The sequence below is a fragment of the Tursiops truncatus genome, chromosome 12 (assembly GCF_011762595.2).
Source record: "Tursiops truncatus isolate mTurTru1 chromosome 12, mTurTru1.mat.Y, whole genome shotgun sequence".
Taxonomy (NCBI): Eukaryota; Metazoa; Chordata; class Mammalia; order Artiodactyla; family Delphinidae; genus Tursiops; species Tursiops truncatus.
In genome coordinates this window covers 38505434-38513898 of record NC_047045.1, presented here as the reverse complement: position 1 = coordinate 38513898, position 8465 = coordinate 38505434, and the positions used below count along the sequence as shown (strand labels likewise).

The 8465-nt window shown below is 45.5% G+C and overlaps 1 protein-coding gene across 3 annotated transcripts in view; it reads right to left on the bottom strand.

The window, feature by feature from the left end:
* Window positions 1–517: 517 nt before the first annotated feature.
* Window positions 518–8465, bottom strand: part of SOBP (sine oculis binding protein homolog) — a 160040-nt gene continuing 152092 nt past the window's right edge. For all 3 annotated transcript variants that reach the window (XR_012324768.1, XM_033867592.2, XM_033867593.2), the window contains one exon: window positions 518–1882. The gene's annotated coding sequence lies outside the window, so the exon portion shown is untranslated. The remainder of the gene's footprint in view (window positions 1883–8465) is intronic.

Genomic DNA, 8465 nt, shown 5'->3' with positions numbered 1-8465 from the left:
GCTGGGGGCCCCGCAGGGAAAGGGGCACCCAGAGGTGGGGCTTCTGCATCCTGCGTGGACAAGTTTGGTGTTAGGGTCGGTTGGTTGGTTTAATCGGCTGCTGGAAGTTTTCCTTTTGTTCACTTTTATAAATCTCTCCCCAGACTTGCGAGCTTCCCCTCCCTCCCGCCCCCTTCCCTTGCTCCCCAATTTCATTTTTAAAAAGCGAGCTCGCTCGCCAGGTGTGTCCCCAAGCTCTCACAGCTCTAATAAATAAGGAGCACCTGTAAAACAGTAGCTTGACTTGTTAAGTGACTCTGTACAAAGGAGGATATAGAAATACAGTATGTACACCGCATCCACGGCCCCGTGGTGCTTCAAGGCCAGCGTGACTCTGTCTTGGCCTCGCCTGCCCACCACACCCCACCGCCCCGCTGCTGCTGGCTCAGCGGCCTGTGGGCGGGGGCACCTGGACCCCTCCAGAGGGAACAATTGCTTTATTGGAGTTAGTAAACAGATACACTGAATCACAAGGTGATTTGATTTTTTTTTTTTTTTTTTAGTTTTCTTCTTTTTTTTGTTTTTTTTTTCTTCTTTTTTCTTTTTTTTTTTTTTTTTTCTGTACTCATCAGAATGGGATACTCCACGACTGTCTCACCAACTCAGTGCCAGTACACATGCTCTAGAGGACTTCTGGACTCGCAGCTACAACTGTACAAGTGCACACAAGAAAATCTACCCTGTTATCCTCCACCCACTGATTGAGGATCGAATTGCACATTTCTCTTAACCATGACAGGAGAAAGCAAACAGTGAAACAGAATCATGGGCGAGCTTTCTCACTTTCCCTCCTGTTTTCATTGGTTTGTCCATACCATTCTAATTATCATGAAAGGGCTCTGCGTATAGAGAGATTGCTTCACTGACTTCCTGGATCACCGAAAGCCATCAGGGTTGAAATTTCATCCAAGTCTTTCCTGACGCCCAGCAAATATTCCCCCTCGGATTATTTTACACCTTGAGGGCATTTTGGTCTTCAGTTCAACACTCTTGCTCTGTTCCCAAATGGGGCGCTATTTAAGGGAATTTAAGGAGAAAGCTGAGAAGAATAAACATTTACCGAGTTCTCTTGGCATTCAGTCTCTGAAAAACCACAGTATAAACTATTCATGCTGCTTCTTACATCTGTCAGATCGAAAATTAAAAGCCATAAAAGTGTAACACTGAAAATATGGCATTAAAAAGGATAAAGGTGGCCTTTGTAAAAATAACAAGAAAAGTATATTAGCCAATAAAATATTTTAACTCTTCATTTAAAAGTGCATCCTAGGCAGGACAGAGATGAATCTGAAGCATTGGGACTCCAGTATGATCCCTCTCCGCCGTCAAAACGTGAACAGTATAGGTCCAAAACCGTACAATGCAAATCACAATTCTTCGTGTAGCAGCAAAACCACAGCAGTTTTTAAAAAGGTTAAAAAATGATTTTTGTTTTCAAATCTGTATCATCTTCCAGCCTCACCCTCTGAGCCTTGAAGATGAGGCAGGGAGAATACCTACATTGGTCCTTGTGGCTTGTTGGTGTTTTGTCGTTTTTTTTTTTGTTTTGTTTTTTCTTTTAAACCAGGGGCAAAATCCCTAAGTTCCTCTGGGGAGAAGCAGAGATGGTGGCAGCAGGAAGGCTGGGCCCGCTTGGTGGGTCCAAGACGTGCTGGCTTCTCTGGGCTAGAGGCCACCAAGGGAGGGCTGCTTCCTCTGAGATGCTTAATGACAGGAAGCGGCTTTATTTGCTTGAGTTTTAGCCAGAGGGGGTGGTGAGCTGACCAGCTGGTGTCACTGGATGGCGAGACATGGTTTGCTCTGCGCCCTCTCTCCATGCAAGGTACCCTGTGAGTGAGCGTTCCTAGAAAAAGAGGAAAAGGGGTTTGTTAGAATCCACTAGACCAAACTACCCCCCACCCCCCGGGCTGGGGAGAACCCGGGCATGAGTCAGAGCAGCACACTCTCCAGCTGTCAGGTCAGACTTACAACAAGGCCCCAGAACTGGGGCGGCGCAGCCTGATTTCCACACAACTTTCATTCACGGTTCTGCGCAGGATCAGCCCTGCCAGCTTTGTGTGAGGAAATGAAACTCGAGTCGCTTTTTGGAAGACCATAATGAGCATGGAGCACCACGCCCTCACCCAAAGACTGCAGCAGCATCCTTTGCAACCCAGCAACATTCACTCTCCACGTTACTGCAGGCTTAACTGGCAGGAAGTCTTTGGAGTTGCCCAAGGGCATCCCAAAGCCAGGCAAGGTCATCGGGGGACCCTGGTGTTGCAGACCTCAAGCCTGTACCCCGTGTAACAGCCCTAGTGTCTGCTGCAAAGGAGGAAGGCCATGAGATGGACTTTTTAGCATGTGAAAATTTCCTGGGGCACAGAGACCACTCTTCAGAGGTTTCCTACAGGGGCGACTGAGCTGGAAGAAGAGCCCCTCTCTGGGGTCTTGCCTGACAAAGGTGAGCCGCTCACATCACTTCACATCCAGACCAAGCATAGGACTGGGATCCCAGGGCAGAAGGTCTGAATAGGACTGTTGGGCTCTGCCTCTCTTATCCTTACTGGCTTATTTCATTTGCTCCCAGTCCCTTGGCTTGAAACCTCCTAAGGACACTCCATCACCCCCAGGAAGCAGCCATTCAGAAGGCATCCAACTAAACTGTGAAGTCCCTGAGGTCTGGGGCTGTGTCTGTTTTGCTCAAACCCCTACACCCGGGGACAAATGTATTCAGCTCAACACACATTTGTCAAATGAATGAGAATCAAACAGCTCTTGTCCCCCATGTCCCAAAACGGTACTTTTTTTTTCCTGCCAATAAATGGGGATGTCAGATATGTGAATGGGAAAATTTGGCTAACGTGAGGTGGTGGGAGAGGACTTGTAAACATCTTTACAACTGTTGAGATTATTCCTAGACCAGTGAACAAATAATTTCAGGTGATAGAATGTAGAACTTGGAGGGACCCCAGAGATAATATACACAGTCTCCCGCATTTTATAGACGAAGAAATGGAGGCCACAAAGAGCACTGGAGTGTTCAGAGTGTCTGTAGCGTGAATTTAGCAGAAGCGTGAGGAGGTCAAAATGCCCATTGGGAGGACTAGGTCCAAGCTTGTGCTTTGAACCCTGCTATCCAAATACTGGTGTTAATGGTAACCATAATAATGATCAGCCAAAAACAAGGTTTGAAAATCTGAATGTGCATGACAGGAAATGCCTGAGTTCCCCAAATCACATTAAATCACCAGATCTGTGTGCATTTAATATGTATATTAAATAACCAAAGTGAAAATGCAAAACACCACAAATATGCAATGGGAGTGGAATTACAAGGTCATGGAAACCTTTTCATTTGGCATGGTCAGATTTGGAAATGTGGCTATTTCTCTCAGAATAAAGAGCTCACTTTAATTTCTTTCTTTTCTTCCTCTTCTTTCTTTCTCTCTTTCTCTCCTTCCTTCCTCTTTCTCTCTCTTTCTTTTTTCCTTCCTTCCTTCCTCCCTCCCTCCCTCTCTTCCTTTCTTTCCTTCTTTCTTTCTAAGACATAATGGTGGGAAGAGGTACAGAAACAAAAACACCACGAGCCACCAACAAATGAGGAGTCACAAAGGATTGGGAAGAGGCCTTGGAAACGGACCCAAATGGATCCTGAGACATACTGTAGCTGCTTCTGGGCAGGATTTACTTTTGTTTAGGAAGCACAGCCTGGAACTTGCTTTGGAGGGAGGGAAACCATCCCTACCTCTGGGCTTGGGACTAAGAGTGACCAAATCTTGTAGTCAGAGAGGAGCTCTGAATCCTTCTTTAAAAAAGGAAAAGGAAAAGAAACGGTGTTTAATGATTTCTTCCAGTGACTGAGAAACGCCACCATTTTGAATTACTCACTCAAGAACACTGCGACTGCTTTTTCAAGGGTGTAAATTGTTTCTTTAATGTAATCATGAACCCCCCAAAGAGGACTATTTCTCAAATAAGTTTCCTTACGTTGAAATCGCCTTTGGACAAAGGCCAAACATGGACAGCATCAGCCTACTTAGAGAAAATCTCAAGGCTTTCATAAGGGACTAGGAAAACGGGATTATAATGAGAGCCATTCTGGAACCTTAACTACAGCGTTTGCCATCCCAAACACTCTAATAATCATTATCATTCTCTGGTATCTATTATTGTCTGGCAAATAATATGTGTTTTCCCCCAAAGTTCTACCGGGTGCAGCTGCACCGCACTCTATTGTTTGCAGCCCCACTCCTGCTGCCTGGAAAGCCTCCTCACGCCAAGCTTATTTCAAGAGAATGGCAAAGGGAGGATCTGTGCCGCTTCCGTCCCTCTCACCGCACACTTGCCGTGTCTGGGACACCCACCCAGGCCAGATGGTGGCAGTGCAAGTCCCTCTCGGCGGATAACGTTTGAGGAGGGAGTAAACTGAAGGCCCCCTCCTCTGTCCTCCTGACTCTGGCTGGTTCAGGGCAGCCCCCATGTTGGCGACACAGGAATCAATGAAAATGAAGAACCAAGCTTGGGCATCACTTTCCTGACAGTTATTTGTTTGCAAGGTGTGAAACTCAAAAGTGGGGAGGAAGTGACCTTGGAGTTTTAGAAAGTGATCATGGCAGGAAGTTCCAGAGCCCAAGTCCGTTCCGACTCAGCCCCTGCTAAGCAGAGGTGTCTTGCAGAACAGTCGGTCCTCTCTGTCTAAATTTCTTGGTCTGAGTAAAGGGGAAATTTCTACAATATGTGACACAGAGACGCTGGTTACAGCATGAACCCTATGTAGCCGTGTGACCTTGGACCTATTCCTTAACCTCCCCAAGCCTGGATTCTTCCTCTGTGAAATGAAGGCATGGGTGAGATTTTCTATTACATCTTCCATCTCTCATATTCTGGGATTGTAGGATCTTTGGACCAAAGCCATCATCAGGTATGGTGGTACACAGTTATCCATGTATAAGAAAGACTATTCATTTCTCTATCCTGAAGTCCCAAGTTTCAGAAAGAGTCTCCTTCTTTCTATTAATCACATACACACACTCTCACCTCCGGCAGAGATTTCTGGAGTGTCCCTTAATGCAGGGGGTTCTGGGGAAGTGGTTCTACCTGTGCCTCACATTTGGGTTTTCCTCTGAATTGGGGTTTGTCTGAAGGCAGGACAACCCAGGGCCCTGCCATGCGGAACATCTCTCACACACACACACACACACACACACACACACACACACACACACACACATCCCATCCCGTGGACCACGTTGCACCATGTATGAAGACCAGCTCCACAGTGCGTGGTCTCCAGCAGGCATGTACGGTCAGCGTCTGCAGAACTCCAGGCCCAGCTGCCCCTTCTGGCCAGAAGAATAAAGTCTCTCCCTCATGGGCTCAGCTGCACACCAAGTGCCCTGAACAAGCCTCTGACCACCGGCAATTTCCCTTTCCATCAGGAAAGCATTGCTAAGAATGTGACTGAGTTACTTCTTCTCCTTTATCACATAAGCGTTGTCAGAGTGTCATAGAGAACAAAAATAGGCCTGAGTACTAATAACTTCTTTCAGTGTTGATACTGTCAACATACCATCATCCTCACCTTTTCTTCTTTGACCTTTACAGCCTAAGATGTATGCAGGTTGCATTTAAAAGGAAATTTTATAATTTCCAGGCAACCACTCCCAAAAGTAAACGTGTATCCAAAGAAACTGTCTGTCTTATTCTGCATCCCATCATAGTCCCTCCATGGCACAAGATTTCACCTCCACCAGGCAGCCTGCCTCCATTAATCTAATCTGTTTTCTGAACTTTTATTCTTCTTTGCTTCCTCAAATACCTGTCATTAGCATAATCAAAATCCAGTAGGTCTGTCCTGTCTTACCTGTCTAGAAGGCAAGCTCTCCAGGTCCATCATATTTATTCCCCACAGTCCAAAATCCCGTGGCATCAACCCTATAATGTACAAGAGATGCCCGCTGCCAGGCCGGCTTGCCTTTGTCCAGTTACCCCAGCCCTGCCCGTGATGCCACTCGGGCACATCGGCCCATCACTTATCACGGTTAAATACAGCTATTACGTGCTGGCTTCGGCCACGCTGTTTATCTGGGACAATAATGAGTCCCTGAGGACTGGATTGCTCTCAGGTAGCCACAGCTATTCTGGGACGCTCACAAGGGTAGAACCCCGTGGTCAATGAACAGAGCTGCCTGCACCAGCTGATAAGGCTGGGTGTGATGCCAGACAGTGGTCTCTGCACCCAGCCCATCCCGGAAAGGGCTACGGCTTGCTGAGGTTTTGCCAAAAAATGGCTCCCTCTCTCCTCCATCGACCATCGCTTCACGAAGAGTTCTGAAATGGCTTTTACCAAGTTGGAAACCGTTTTCATTTACGAAGTGGATGGTATCTCTTTTCTTATAGCTTCCTAATTGATGAAAGTAATTTAAAAACATCGCTTCTCTAGCATGATTGCTATGGGAAATAACCCATGGTGAGGAGAGGGGAGTAGGGCCAAGGGTGAGCTCCAGCACCACTGAGCTGCCCACGGCCTGGCTCTGATAAGGTAAGGCTCAAATTATTTAAAAGAAATAAAATTAAACCAAACATGAGGCCTTGCTTTTCTTTTTTATAATTTTCCCCTTTAGCAATATCTCTTATTTTACTCTTTAATCAATTAAAATCCCACCCATACAAGACCCCCTGCTGAGATAACTCCATCTTTAATTTTTTGTTTTACAAATTTAAATTTCGGTTTTCTTTGCTTAGCTGGTTCTAGGAGTTAAATGGGCAGAGAGACCTGTTTATTCATATGAGTGGCCAGTGCTATCTTGCTGACCTCTACAAGATCTTGGGGGGACAAAGAACCCTGAGCCACAGAACCCCCTCTTGTGCACTTGCAAAAGCCTTTATCTTCACCCTAGACAACGGATCTCTTCAGCCACCTCAAATCTTTTTTTAAAACCTGGGAGTTTAAGCTAAACAAATTACCCTGTCTCTGGTCCTTTTCTAAAAGCAGGCAGGGATTCATGACTAACTGCACACATTTTTACAAATGCACTGGAGCAAGTGGCTGCATGCATTCGTGAAAGAGAAAAATCAAATGAAGAATTACATGATATAGCTAATGTTTTACAAGAAATTTTGAATAAGAGCCTCAAGCCCTATGCCGCCTGGATTTCAAGACCAAGCACTTCCTATTATGGTTTGGGAAAGCTGCAGTGTTTTCAAAGAAAGTTACATTTACTGAGCACTTAATGTCAAATACTGCGCTAGGCACTTTTATATATTTATTTCACTTAAAAACAAATATATTTTATATACTTATTTCATTGACACAACAATGCTACGAAGTATTTATTACTGTCTCCATTTTACAGATGAGGAAACTTTCCCAAGAAGGTTAAGAAACTTACTTGCTCAAGGTCACCAGCTAGAAAGGGGCCAAGCTGGATTGAAGTCCAGCTCCTACAACCTCAAAGTCCATGCTCGCCTCGGAGTGCTATCCCCTAGCCCAGGTTTCACCTCTCCCCTTCCTCACCCTGGCAAGCAGGGGTCACAATGTCAAAGTTGGCAGGGGCCTTAGAGACAAAACTCCGAGAAACTATTTGCTAAGAAATAATAATTGCATTTTCATTCAAGTCCTATCCAATACACAAACTAGCTGATGCCGGTTCTTGTGCCTTCCAAAAATTCTGCCTTGGACACAAAAGTAGATGTTTATTGTACTAAGATTGAGTCTGTTATTTATTTATATAATCTGAACACAGGCAGTCTAAGTTAAAAAAAAAAAAAAAGGAAAGAAAAGAAAAGAAAAAAAAGAACCTAGAGAAAAGAGCAGCTTTACATGGCAAGTAGCTATTGTCTATGGATCAACAGACTTTAAGATTTTAGGCTAGGTCTGGAAAAGAGGTCTGACACTTTACAACCAGCCTTTTAGCAGAAAGAGAGAGGGAGAAAGAGAGAGAGAGAGAGAAGGGCTTCCTTTCACGGAAACTTTGTGTAAAAAATTAGAGCAAGCATGCTGATTCCCTGCTACCCCCCTCTAACAGCCAAGGAGATGGAGCGTGTGCTTAATAATTGCTTTTCTGCAACCCTTCCACCCTTCCACCCCAGATGTTCAGGTACAACCTATTTCCTCTCTGAAATCAGCTGCCCGGTGTGAGGCAGTGATGCTGTGGGTAGCAAACGTATGACTCTGGTCCTTGGCACAGGGCGTGTAACTCAAGCAGCTCTGGTCGTATCCCGTGTCCCACTGAGGGGAAAGGCAGATGAGGACTCAGGTTCTAATCCTGGCTGCGCCACTCTGTGACCTTGAGCGTTTACTCTGTTTGTCCCAGTCCCTACTTATAAAAGTGGAACCAGACATCTTAGGAGAATTTCTGGAATCATTTCCCTAACCTCCGAGGTTGACAGCATCGAAATGTTTCGTTACCTCCCATTACACGTTGAGGGAAGACGTTCTGGGC